The sequence below is a fragment of the Pleurodeles waltl genome, chromosome 1_1 (assembly GCF_031143425.1).
Source record: "Pleurodeles waltl isolate 20211129_DDA chromosome 1_1, aPleWal1.hap1.20221129, whole genome shotgun sequence".
Taxonomy (NCBI): domain Eukaryota; kingdom Metazoa; phylum Chordata; class Amphibia; order Caudata; family Salamandridae; genus Pleurodeles; species Pleurodeles waltl.
In genome coordinates this window covers 365,788,687-365,802,986 of record NC_090436.1, presented here as the reverse complement: position 1 = coordinate 365,802,986, position 14,300 = coordinate 365,788,687, and the positions used below count along the sequence as shown (strand labels likewise).

At 42.2% G+C, this 14,300-nt stretch overlaps 1 protein-coding gene across 5 annotated transcripts in view; it reads right to left on the bottom strand.

Moving 5' to 3' along the window:
- The window catches only part of ERBIN (erbb2 interacting protein), a 766,777-nt gene that overhangs the window by 603,262 nt on the left and 149,215 nt on the right, over positions 1-14,300 (bottom strand). For 3 of the 5 annotated variants that reach the window (XM_069222872.1, XM_069222909.1, XM_069222899.1), the window contains exon 2: positions 12,679-12,771. The exons of 1 other annotated variant lie outside the window; for it this stretch is intronic. The gene's annotated coding sequence lies outside the window, so the exon portion shown is untranslated. Of the gene's footprint in view, positions 1-10,963; positions 10,991-12,678; positions 12,772-14,300 lie in introns of those variants that run through there. One more of the 5 variants, XM_069222892.1, reaches the window with a different exon arrangement.

Genomic DNA, 14,300 nt, shown 5'->3' with positions numbered 1-14,300 from the left:
GGTGTCAAGACCACTGGCATCACCCAATAACTGAGCTCAGTCCACATCAGCGTCAACTAGCTGGTATTTCAAAGGGTCCAACGACCCCTCCATACAGTCACCACACCCATAGGCATATGGGTTAGGATCCAACCTGGAGAGCAAGGTCTCCTACAAAGTCGGAAGTGACGTAGGGCAGCGTCATTCTGGCTCCATTTTGGAGTCAGGAATCAGTATGGCATCAACGTCAATCATGGGTCTGACCGATGTCTGGAGCATCAACTACTGTACCAGCGCCAGGGAAGGTCGCAATGGCACGACCTGTGTCAGTGCGGATCTGGTAACGGATCCCGGGGTGCCCTCCAGAACTAAGGCCGAAGCCCCCCTTGCAGAATCCAAGGGGGCCCCTGCTGACCCTACTGGGCCCAAAGGGGTCACAGGAGGGTTGGACTTCCCAAATCTGAGACACATGGCCTCGTAAAACTCTCCGAGTTGGGCAGGGGTGGCTCCGGGTCCTGGAAACTTAGGAATGCGTGGACCCGACCCAGGAGCAGGCTCTGAGGATTGAGGCCTACACACAAGTTCTTCTTTGACTTCTTCTTCTTCTGAACCGAGTGTCCGGACAATTTGGAGTGGGACAAGAATAGTGATGGCTCAGTGAGCGGTCTTGTGACTTTTCTATTGAGCGGGACCGGGAGCGATGCGGAGCCAAGCACTGGGCTGCAATGAGCTTTAGAGATCACTCCCTCAAAGCCTTCAGGTTCATGGCCCAGCACTCGGAGCACGACTTTGGGTCATGGTCACACTCCAGACACCACAAGCAGACGAGGTTCAGATCTGTCATCAACGGAGACAGGAGTCATACGGGTTCGACCCGGTCTTCCCGGACAACATGCTGACGCAACAGGTGGTCAAAAAACTTAGACAAAACCTTGAAAAGTCAATCAACAAATGACTGAGGGTATTTATTCTCTGGGTCTGCGCCTAGGTTGGCACAGAAAGAGAAGAACTGATGTAAGTGTGCTGGGGTGGTGCCTATATATGACCGCAACGTCATCACGGAGACCACACCAACGACAGTCATAGAGTCCACTGCTGCCACCTAACAGCGGGCAAGGGTACTGCTCAAAGAAAAATCTCCGGATCCAGTCTGACACCAGGGGAAAATTCTAAGGTAAGGGACCTGCAACTAGAAGTCTCTATAAGACAGTAGTTCCAGCATAAAAAAGTGTGCGCACTTTTGGAAATATGAACAATATGAGGCTATGTATAATGCTCCCAGAATGCTCTGATGAGATGCAAATATTTGCAGAAGCTTGAAAGCAATACTGAGGATTCTTTGATTTAAAAAAAAAAAAAAACGTTCATTAAAAAAGAAAAAGCACTGAGGGAAAAAAAATAGTTTTTCTAAGCTGCTGGGACATTTTAGGTAGCAGATCTTTGAAGCGTCATTCAATAAAATGTCTTGAGGCATCCTGGTATTTCTAAAAAATATATCCATAATGGAAAAATAAGTGTTACCAGTTTCAATGAGATTATGGGAAACATGAAAATAAACAAGCATTGTCTAAGTCAGTAGGTTCGACATTGGTCATCAGCCTTTTGTTTTTATCAATGCTTGTCTTGTTTTCACATGCTTTTTGTAAAACTGTATTGTTGGTTGGAGCTGCTGGGCCCTCAACTATGATAACAAACATTGGCAAAAGCAAAAATATTTTTGGGGCTAAAAAAAACCACATTGCCACAGTAGTTCCTGTCATTGAACAAAACTACTGTGTGCGCTGATATGCTCCTTGTGGAAGAGCACAATGCTGTCACTCATAGTGAAGATATATATATATATATATATATATATATATATATATATATACACACACACATATAACTGTAATAAAAACAAAAGGAAGGTCTTGGTTAACACCAGCCCTAATAATGAACCCAATTCTTAAAGGAAGTCACAAAAGTGCACCCAGGGTGTATGTCCTTGTATTCGTGCAGATTTATGATTCATGAATTACCAAGAATTTACAGACGTAGGCCAGGAAATGGTACTCCTAGAAAATATTTATGAACTACATTTTAGCTCAAGCAATTATGTATGTGTAGATATGCTCATGCGAAAGTCTTTTTGAGCATTTACAAATTCCCTTTTCTTCCAGTTACTTTTTTCCCCTAATGTCAGGAAAAAGTTTCCAAGCTTTCTCAATATGGAAAAACATTAGAGAAGAGCTGGCTAAAACCCCTAAAACATGCAAGTTTATAGGTTTGCACAGACTCAGATGGGCATTCCAAACCTTGAACTACTACTTACTGCCACCTACATCTTCAGTATCTTTGTCTGTGGAAAGATGGAAAAATAAGGCATTTGCTAGTATTCAACCCCTACTATAGTATGAGCCCTAGCATAATCAGAGAGGCTATTATAAGAGTCCTTATATAATAAGATTGGTGCCATAATCTCTCACTGTGCTATATGGACCAAAGGGACAAGTGGATTTTGTTACAGGACAAGTAGATTTATGACGCAACCTGTCCCACGGAAAAGTAGATATTTCACTAAATTCCACACCCCTGTATGGAATATATTTCCAATGGTGAGACCCATTCCACAACACCCCTAAATGGATATGTTTCCGTCTTTCCCACATTGAAATGGTACCTAGTCCTGCCTGTGTACAGAGCAATTTTGCATGCTTTTCCAAGATAGAAAAGTACCAGCAAACTGTCTGCGAATACCCACAAGCCTAAGAATTTTTTTAAGTGTCTGCTGAAATTTCAGTCCATGTTCCAGAACACCACATTAGTACCACTGCTTCTGCAACTATTAATGCAGAAAATCAACCATAGTCCCAGAATTTCCTTAGTCCAAAGTGCAATAAACGAGAGCGAAAATTCAGCAATCCTGATTTTGTGAATCAGGATGTTGAATTTTCTTTTGAAAATTTCTATTTTTGTTCAGTAGGAACTTCAGCTTGCCAAACCTTTTGCGAATCGAGCTATAAAGTAGTTTGTCTCGTCACAGACAAAAATAAGCCTGTGATTCACAAACTCAGGGTTAGTCAATAAAAACTGATTACAACAGTGGAGCTGCAATGATACCTTACAGTTATACTCAAAGTACGGCCCGGGGGCCGCATGTGGCCCTTTTGACCTTTACATGCGGTCCCCAGGGCAGCAGTAGCACTAGGCTGCTGTTTACTAGGCTCAACAGGCAATACTTTATTGAAACACTATTGAAGATAAAGAAAGGAAGTAAAGAATTTGTCCTGAACCGCTTAACTGCAGGAACACTCATTTTTTAAAGAAATCTTGCAGCAAATGTCTGCAACTATGATAAGGGTTCTTAAAAATTCAAAAAGTGTATTTAATTTACACGCAGGTCCATTTCATTTTACTACATCAGATTTTGTTTTGATTTTTTTTTAAGCACAATAGATTTCAAACATAAATTCAGAAACATTCATTCTTACCCCCACCTTGATAACAATGCCAATAGTGAATTAAAAGGCAAGTCAGTTATCTGCACTCTCTGATTGGCCTGATTTGCTATTATACATGAAAAACTTCATTGTTTATTAAATTAAACACAGTAGAAGGGTTCGCACAGCGCACATAGTGAAGTCATGCATTGTGAAGTCCTCCTACATACAATAATGAAGAGAATGAAGGGAACGTGAAATATAACAATTGCCTAGGATCACACATTTTGGTAAAGTGGGGAGGCTGGGATTAATGCCACATTTTCTGGTTTCACATTGAGCGATTCAGCCACTAGATCTATATGCTTTGCTGTCCCCTACACCCACCATAATGCCACAACCCCTCCCCATCCAGAGCCCCCTCCTCCCTTTGATCGCCACGCTGCTAGCATCAGTGCGGCCCTCGGTCACACCACAGACCAAACTTTGTGGCTCCTGGGAAAATGTTTGTGAGTACCCATGCCTTACATCAACCAAGGCCAGAACTCTAGCCGATAGCTTTCCTTCAGCAGCCTTAGTAAAAACAAAGTAATTAACACATCTATGGATAAATGGTTGACATGCCTCTATATCAGCTGCATTACAAACCAATGTTTGCTTCTCATAATAACTTGCATTTATATAGCACATCATACTGCACTTCTGCCACTTCTACTACTATTCAATGTAATGGTGCTCGATTTCAATGATGGCAGGCTGCGTCAGCCCCATAAGTTGGCAGTCATTTCTCTTTTCAGCGACAACCACTCAACTTATTGAACTATTGGGTGTGCAATACAGTGATACAATTTGCTTTAAATAAGATTCAAAAATCACATATCACTACGAGAGAGCCATAGGGTAGATAGAGATTAGAGCTTCTGATCTGTGGTCGATAAGACAAATATTAAATGTCATCAAGACTAAATCAAAGGCCAATATGTACACTTATTCAAAATCTCAAATTCACACAGTTTATTTGTATTTTCGATTTACTATCCCCTGACTTTATCACTTTAAAAATGGCTTATTTTTCTCAAGTTTCTGAGTCCCAATTCTGTTATCCTGTTTCAAAACTCCAATAATACGAGCTGTCTCTGTGCCGGCCCAGGCTGGTGCTCCGTGAAAGGCATTTAGTTAGCGGTGTACTCACTTCTGAGTCACATCTTGCTCTGATCACTGAAGCATGGAGATGTTCTGGATGCAAAACAGAATTCCTTTGTAAATATATTCAGTCCCACACACATTGTCTTTTATCCGGCTTGGAAAAACTGCGAGGTCTTCAGATCATGTGCACAGTAGCAGAAAGCTTTGAAGGTTTAGTTTTAAGCAGAAGACAACTTGGTGAAACACATGGGGTGGGCTCAGGGCCAGATTTCAGGGCTGCACTCGGAAGGGAGGTCCGGTACATGAACAGGAAAACGAAGAGATGCATCGGTCCCTGCCAGCCCACACACTAGAAGCTTCAGACTTGACTTTCACAATTCCCTCTGTTGCCTCTTCACTACAGTCTGACAGTGTTACTATTTCAGAGCAGGGCCTGAATATTCTTGATCAAGTGAAAACCTGCAAGAATAAATTGGATGCCAGAGGCGTAACTCTGCAGCCCCTGCGGTGGGGGCTCAAATCCTTCAAGGGACCCTTAATCGGGTCCTTTTCAGCGTTAAATTCACTTAATATCTGTGGGATACGAGATAATCTGGGACCCATCTTCACAGTGTGCAGAGGGGCCCATCCTTTTGTGTTACCCCTCTGGAGGATGCACGCTGTGCTCTTCAAATGACCGCACTCAGATAAAGACTTGCACATTACAAGGGGTAACTCGGGGCCCGCTTACACTAACATTAGATATAATAAAAAGTGATGTATAGCTAAGCTCACAAAACCTAGTCTGAGACTTTCAATAGGTGACATACTGACACTATACAAAAAAAAAAAAAATAATACAATATTTTCAAACATTGGACTTCAGATGCATGTAAAGATGGGCTAGCATTTTTACCACTAGGCACATATGTTTCTATGTGGTAACATCACACTGGAAGAGAAGCAATATTAGGGTTCAAAGGGCATAAAAAGTATATGCCTGTCCTTTAAGGGCTAATTTTACTGACAGCTCAGTGTGGCCTGAGCAAGAGCAAAACTGATATTTATATAAACATGGAGGTCCTAAATGTATATAGTTTGTGAGCACCCTCAGATGATGCTTACCAGTCCCTTTTGGGTTTTCTATCAATGCTGCATGTGCCTTTTCTGGATGGGGGAGGGTTGGTGCGTTATTTTAACTCTTGTTACTTCCACTCTCCAGTGCCACAGGTAACCACACGAGTTCCACGGTTTGCTGTAGGTTCCGATCCACCTAACCCTGTGCAAAATTAATGACCCGGCTGTGGTCTCAAAGCATTGGCCAGATTGTCTTATAGACAGATATTTGACCAATCAGATTTTTTTTTTTTTTTTTTAACTGCTCTGCTGGTTCTATTCAGAATTAGGTTGAGTCTTTTTGCAAAACAAGGGAGTGGAAAGCGCACGAAATAAAGGCAACGCTCACTGGATAGTCGCATTTTATTGGAAACTTGAAAACGTGCTGAATTTGTCCAAAAGCATTGAGGAAACCAGGAAAGTGAAAAGCTGCTGGCTGTGGAGGAGGAGTGCTACCTCCAGCATGCCAAGTGCATTTCATTAGACATGGTTAAAAAGTACCTAGCATTGCTGAAAGTTACAAAGCTTGTTGGGTGATCTATGAAGATTGTGAAATGTGCAGAACTACTCATTATGGAAACTTATAAAGTGTGCAAACTGGGGTGATGTTGGAGCGCTGTTGAACATTGCACAATGCATTACCTCTGACGCAGCAGTTCAACTATTTATCAATTCCCTTGACATGCACTAGGCCATTTGCACAGGTGACCTCCATATGCTCACCGTTTTAGAAACCTCATGCACTCACGTAAAGCACTGTAAATAATACACCCGTGTTTTTACTCTCTAATGCAGAGGTCTTCAAACTTGGGTGCGGGCCCCCCTAGGGGGGCTTCAAGTGGTCCCAGGGGGGGCGCCAGACTATGGCCAAAAGAAACATTATACAGATAAAAGGCCTTTATTTTAAGGCAGAAACATGTAATTGCCCTTTTAAAAAGGCAACAGTACCTAACTGCAATGTTTAAATAGGTCTAGACATATTTAAACATTGCCATCTTTACAAAAAAATTGTGAAAAATTCTGAGGGGGGCCCAATGATTTTTATTTTTCAACTGGGGGGGTCGCGGCATTAAAAAGTTTGGAGACCACTGCGTCTAATGCCATTGAAGATGTATTTTTAGCAAGGCAACTCCTTGACTACACCCTCTTCATAATTTGATAGTAAATATCGTTTCTGGACTGTGTAGTTTCCTAACAAATGGAAATATATTCCGGTGAGTGAACTATTTTACATTTAGCTCTGATTAAATGGCATTGCAAGTACAACTCATTACTGTTACTTAGCATGTATTGAGTGTGATAGTAATATTTCCACAGTTCACAATTCATTGCACTAATTTTACCAAGAGGCATACTAATACAATCCGCCAAGATTCGGATGTCTCTCAGCATCTGATCTGACTTGCAGTGTTGTTCATAGTCCATGAATGGTTGGGAAGCCCCATGGCGTGTATTCAATTTTTAGTATCATAATGGGCCAATGGGACATTATTCCTTAAAAGAGAGATACCAAAAAGGGTGAACAGCAGTTAAAACAGCCCGGATGAGAGTTTAACTTAGTTCTATATAAGGTTGGCAGGTGCCTGAACATTAAAAGAACTCCAGTGGCTTTTGCAGGACTGCGGTGTTTTACAGCGATGGATGTCAACTTAAAATACATATAAGTATACGTCCACATTTTGTGGAATGTACCATGATGCAGGATTCTCATCTTCATTTTTGTACTTTAATTTGGAATATTCAGAACTTTCGGAAATGTGGAATGTTGGGTCTAGCTTGATAGCGCAGCTGTAAGCAAGACCTAATGTTATCAATCATTCAACATATGTATAGAGAGGGCTTGGTCTTCATCCAGAGGAGTAGTTTGCTCTCATCTCATGCTTTTGCTATTTGTGGAATATTCCGCCTCCTGTTCAGAGCATGCACTGCAATGAAGGAGGAGCTATTTTCCCTTTCAAAAGCACACTTAACCATCACACAAACTTTTTTTTTTTTTCTTTTTTTTCAGTGAGGCAGGCTTTAGCTAATGATGTTTTAGATAGGACTCACATTTTGCCTACTGGAGTATTTTATGTATACTGTTATACTGGCAAAGTTAGCAGCTCTGGCCAACACACATTCAAATGCCGTTTGGCTACGTTTGCATATTAAAGCAGGATCTACTAGCTTTGTCAATTCTTATTTTTATTGTGCTATTGTAGTGATGCGATTTGATGGTTGCAATTAATGTCTATTTTAATTTAAACCAACCTATTTCCCCACCCTCATTCCCTTTCAAAGGTTGAGTCTGCGAGTTGGTTTATAGAGTGGATTTGTTAGAGTAGAATGTCGCTGACTGGAGTAGAGTGCTGTTGAGTAGAGTTCCGTGTCAGCCTGCTAGAGTATGCGTTAGCGCATGTGTCACGCTTGCAAGACTCTGATGGTAACTAAAAAGGGCTTGGAGCACACTCATTTCTTACCATTTGTTGGCTTGTGAAGCGTTCCTATTTAAAGCCTTGTAATTCGTCATTGCGGGTCAAGCATCATTTCCGCTCCGGTCTCTGGAGAAGGGACCAAGCATTAATTGAGTCAACCTAATCAGTGCCTGTCCGCTGCTCCCGAAGTGATTGAGGTATTTCTTTTTAATTTCTATGGGCCTGCAAACAGAAGGCGTGTGACTGGCAAAAAAGTGCCCAACAGGACAAACAAAATTGCAAAGCCTTATTTTTTATAGTTAACTCTTTCCTTTTATTTTGCCAAGTCTTCTTTTCTCACTTTGCACTCATGTTTTGTTTTTGCTTGTGGGTGCTGCTTTCAAAAGATGATGATTATCTTATTCTTAATATTGCAAAGCAACATTGTTTCTTTCCTATGTGTAATTTCCAAAATGATGCTTCAACACATAATTGTGCAGTACACCCCAATACACTCCATTCCACACAACCTCATCCCACAATAATCCACTCCATTCAATCCAACTGACCCCAGACCAACCCAATCCACAGCACTCCAAACCAAACCACTCAGCCGCAATCCACAACACGCCAATCCTCCAAACCTGCCCCACTCCAATGTGCTCAATCTGCCACACTCCAATCTAAAACAACGTGCCCTACTCCAATCTAAAACAATCTGTCCCACTCCAATCAAAAACAATCTGTCCCACTCCAATCAAAAACAATCTGTCCCACTCCAATCAAAAACAATCTGCCCCACTCCATTCAAAAACAAATCTGCCCCGCTCAAATCTGCCCCACTCCAATCCAAAACAATCTGCCCCTCTCCAATCCAAAACAATTAGCCCTGCTCCAATCCAGAACAATCTGTCCCACTCCTATCCAAAATAAATCTGCCCCACCTGAATTTAAAACAATCTTCCCCACTTCAGTCTGCCCCACTCCAATTCAAAACAATCTGTCCCACTCGTCTGTTCCATGCCAATCCAAAACAATCAACCCATTCCAATCTAAAACAAATCTCCCCCACTCCAATCCAAAATAATCTGCCCCACTCCAATCCAAAATAATCTGATCCTCTTGAATTCAAAACAATCTACACCACTTCAATCCACCCCACTCCAATCTAAAGCAATCTGACCCACTCTAATCCAAAACAACCTGCCCCATTGCAATCCCCCAAACTCCATTCCAACCTAACCCAATCCAATTCACTCCACCTACCCCAATCCAATCCACCCCACCCAATCATCCACTCCAACTGAACGCACCACAATACACCCCACTTCAATCGAATTCACCCAACTCCAGTCTAATCCACCCAACACCAATCCAAACCACTCCAATCCAGGCCAACCTAATTCACCCACTTCAACCCATTCCAACCCATTCCACCCCACTCCAATCCAACCACCCTACACCAATCCATTTCAGCCCACTACAGAAATCCACCCCACACTCCAATCCAATCCACCCCACTCCAATCCAGTTCACCTAAATTCAATCCACCCCACTCCAATTCAGTCCACTTCACCACTACCTACTTCACTCAAGTCCAGTCCACTCTGGCCCACTCCAATCTAATGAATCCAATCCACCCAAGTTCAATGTAATCCGCCCACTCCAATTTACCCCACTCAAAACCACCCCATTTCAATTTAAACCACCCACCCAATCCAATCTAACCTAACCTACCCTGCTCCAATCCATCCAACTCCAATCTAATCCATCGCAATTCAATCCACCTCACCCCAGAAGTGTGGCTCAATGGTTAGAGTGGCAGACCCTGATGCAGAAATCTAGCCCGGGACCAGGGTTCAATTCCCACCTTGGCGGGTCTTGGGCTCAATTTCCTCGGACCTGATAATTCTCGCATCGGTGCCTAATCTAATTCATGGGTCCCACTCTGTAACTCTGGGCAATAGCTTGCTTAATCTCCACAAAAGCCCCAACAGCGCTGGGATGCCTGGCTTCACCTTGGAGGTTGCCCAGTAGTGGGCACCTCACAGGGAAAAGCCAGGACGGGTTCCACAGCGGTATGCGTACAGCGCCTTGAGACCCTAACGGGTGAGTAGTGCGCTATACAAGTACAAAGTTTACAGTTTATTTCAATCCACCCCATCCAGTCCACCCACTCTCATCCACCCACTATACCCCAACCTAATCCACCAGACTACCTCAATCTCCTCCAACCCACTAAACCCCACTCCATCGCCACTCTATGACACTGCACTCTATGACACTCTCTGCCACTTATCTCTACTCCCCTCTACTCAACAACACTTTACTCCCCCCTACTCCATTCACTCTGCCACGGTCTAACAAATCCATTCTATGATGCCACACTCCATGCCACTAACCTTTAGCCATGCTGAACAGCAGCCACACTGGTGTGCAACACTGCTAAAACACATTGCCAAGACAATAAATAGCTTTTGTTTAGGTGCGACCCATTAGCTTTGCCAGTGCTTGTTTTTTAACTTTAAGTATTATTCACAGAACATTTATTTATAGTTTAACACATTACATATAAACAATAAAACACATTTTCGTCTCCAGAGATACAATGGTTAAGCGATCGCCACGTGTCTAAACATCTCACTACTGTATGCAGAGCACACACACACCAAAACACTACTCGTTCGATTTACACGATAGCATTTTGCTGATTATGCAAACATGTAGTCCTAGTCAACATACTGATAAACATCTGACATAGCACATAGGTAAGTTTTCTGGGCCAGCCTCACGCCCCGTATGTAAATGATACAGTCAGCAATCACCAAGTTGTCTGCCATTAACGGTTTATTCGATAAAAATACATTTTGAAACGATTACTTCCGCGCGGTTCCTGAAATGTACCTATTAAGGAACAGGTAACGTACTTACACGGTAAAACCTGTAGCTGGGGGTGAAATGCGCCGCCGCTGACAACAGCTGGCGAACATTTACCCATCATTTCAGCAGGCCAGACCGTCATCACCCCTCTGGTCACACCCCGGACGTGAAGCAACATCCCCGAGCTGAGCAGGCTGTGCTCCGGGCGGCCTGGCGCTTGCTGCCATGGGTTGCGGCCGTGCCAAGAGCCCGCAGCGCTCACCCGCTTCTCCTCCCCGTGACTTAAGCGCTTTCCGACCTCGGTGTATACTTGGGCACTTTTTCCACTTTCAGAGGCTCCGGGAGTAGGACATAAGTTGAGAGACAGGAAATAAATAACCCTTGAGTCATCCTTTCCCCGCGGAGCCCTTGCAGCCTGCCTCATTATTACAGCAGTAGGACAATTACTGCATTCGATCCCGAGCTGGAAAGAGGGAGGTTAAGGCTGTGGCGAACGCATTCGGCAATTAACTCACTTAAGCGAACAGGACGTGCACACTGCGGGTGGAGACATCAGGCGCCGCTCCTCAGGGCCCTGCGTCACGCCATGTGACTGCCTGATCTTTCATGGCAATGGGCATCTCCTTTTCGAATCCGCTGCCCTTCGAACTCCACCTTAAACAACTAAAACACCCCGAAACACTGCACTGTAAAACCACGTTTTAAGGCACAGAAGGCCATACACTACCAGTACTTTAAATGGGCTGGTACTATCCGCTACGGAGTACCTGTACTTCTTTAATGGGAAAGAAAGAGTACCTGCACTTCTCAGCTCTTCTGCAATGAAATTAATGGGAGACTAGAGGCACTTCTCAAGAGCAAACAGGTACTCTATATAGTGAGTACCTGCACTTCTATATTTCCATGTAAAGCATTATACGCAAACCCAACAAAACAGACAGAGGATACGTCTTCACCGGAGTGGCAAATCACCACCGTGTATCCATGAAACCCAACTCACAGAAATAACAAGGCTCGTCATCCCGGTAGGAAAGCAGTTGGCAAGTGAATAACAAATCCATCGGTATTCCATCAAAACAGTGGAGTGGACACGAAACTAACAGAGGACTTCATACGAAAATACCCGAACAATGTACAAAAATTGGTCAGTAACATACCAAAAAATAAGACAACACAAGTGCACTTTGTTTCAGCACATCAGTACGTAGAAAAAGAAACATTCTATGGCTGCACAGGCAAGTTTTGTTGAAGGAGTTTTTTTAAATTCCATTGCTATCCCAACCACAGATCTCCGTAAGTCATTATTGTGCCTTAGAGGTGCAATTAATTATACTTATATTTCTTACCACTCTACTCTTTGTTCCAGGTGACCCTTGGCCACAGCAAATACTTGCATTGTCATATGTAATGAGAGAAATCAAGATGAGACATCATGGTAGTCTATAGAGACAATAGGACACATCACAGACATGAATACCCCCCTTCTAACAAGATTACTATTCAGAATTATTACAGGGAACCATCAATACGCAAGCCATCTGTTTAGCTTCAAATAAGCACAACTTTTTAGTCATATGCTCACAAAAAGAAAATGTAGTTAAAATGATTTGTTTCCCTTGGTGCTTCAAAACGAGCATTTGGCAACTAAATCACACAAAATAGGATAATAGAATTGCTCATCTGCCAGAACCGGCCAATTATAATAGCTACTGATTTTTTTCTGCCCATGTCTCAAACATTTTATTAACACAAATTATTGCACATACCCGATATCCCAGGCCGTTCCTTTTCCGTATCCAGGTCTGGGATCTCCCGATCACCAGGTTGTGGACAGTACTTGTTAAAAACCATCCACGTCACTAAAATAAAAGATACAAGAAAGCTTTTATAACATATTTCTAACCTTAATTTTCACAAAGTAATTCCATATTTAAATCAAAAGAGACATTCAAAAGTGTTTTGAGACAAGCATGGGCCTTGAGACAAAAAATCTACCTTAGGAGATTCTTTTCAACAACTCACCATAGAAAAACATTTTTAAAAACGTTATCCGAGTTTGCATCTTTTTCTTTTTACTCGAACACTGGGGCACAGTGGCATCCTGCATATTCATTTGTTGTTGATTAAATGTATGGAGCGCAGGCCTCCCATTTTAAAATGTTAATACAAGCTTTCTTATTGGTGTGAACGGGGCAGGAAAAAGATTCTTCCAACTTGAAACAATTATTATAACTCTAAACATCTTGTTACGAATCACACTGTAGTCAAAAACTATATCCTGGAGACAGAGAGAGTTCTCCATAGAACATGAGTTGCTGGCTTTTCACCTGGGTTGTGTCTTTCACCTCATCAATGGTTATATTTGAGATATTTCAGGTTTTTTCAAATGAGGTCTATTCTAATGGCAATTCCTACTACCCAGCGAGGCGGTTTCCACTACCGGGAAGATAATACATGTGTTCATAAACTGAGCATCTGATAATGAAGCAGGATTTCATGATCACATTGGGGAGATATTGGATTGATAACAAATACAAAAAGATTTGTGGACGATCCAAATACTGAGTCAAAAAAATAAAATACAAAAGTGAAGTTGGGTATATGCAAAACAAACAAAAAAAAAAAAAACAGTTTTCAAAACTGTAAAAAGTTAAGAAGACAACTGCCCTAGAAGCAGGTTACTCATCAAGCGTAGTGTATTATAAAGGGGCCTGGGTTAAATTTTTGAAAGTAAAACCTTTCCGTGAGAAATTCCATCTATCACGATCAAAAAATAACATCTTTGTTTTTTTACAGTTGTTTTGTTCTGACCTATGCGCAGTCTGCAAAACTGGCTTCAGTCATGGCATCCTCTAATTTGGTATGGCTTTTATTTTCAATAGTGATACTGCTGTTGCAACTGTGCTCTTGCAGGAGTTTAAAGCACTAAGCTAAGTTATAGAGGGTATTTAATGTTTAGTAGATATCTTCCCAGGAGTTTGCCTACAAATGTGCTTGCGAGTACAGTTATATGGGTGGATTTCAAGAGGTTGGTGAAAGTATTATTCATTTTCACATACAAGAAGGGTCTCTGTGATTTAGTGAGTCACAAAATAAGCTGTCAGTTTACAGCAGAATTCCATGAGTCAAAAATATAATTAAAATCGTAAACGTCTAGGTTCTTAACGGTGGCCAAGGCGAATTTATTTTCCTCAGCCTCAGAGGCAGAAATGTACAACTTTGCAAACTATCGGAGATTAGCTATTTGACAAGAGATGGAGAAGACTGTCGTTAAATGACCGGTCTCTTTAACAGGACTGCAGATCAAAGAGTACAAGTTAGACGCTACAGAAATAAACAGCGAAAGGGCCAGTTTTTATCACAAGCAAAATCATTAATATTGTTCTTT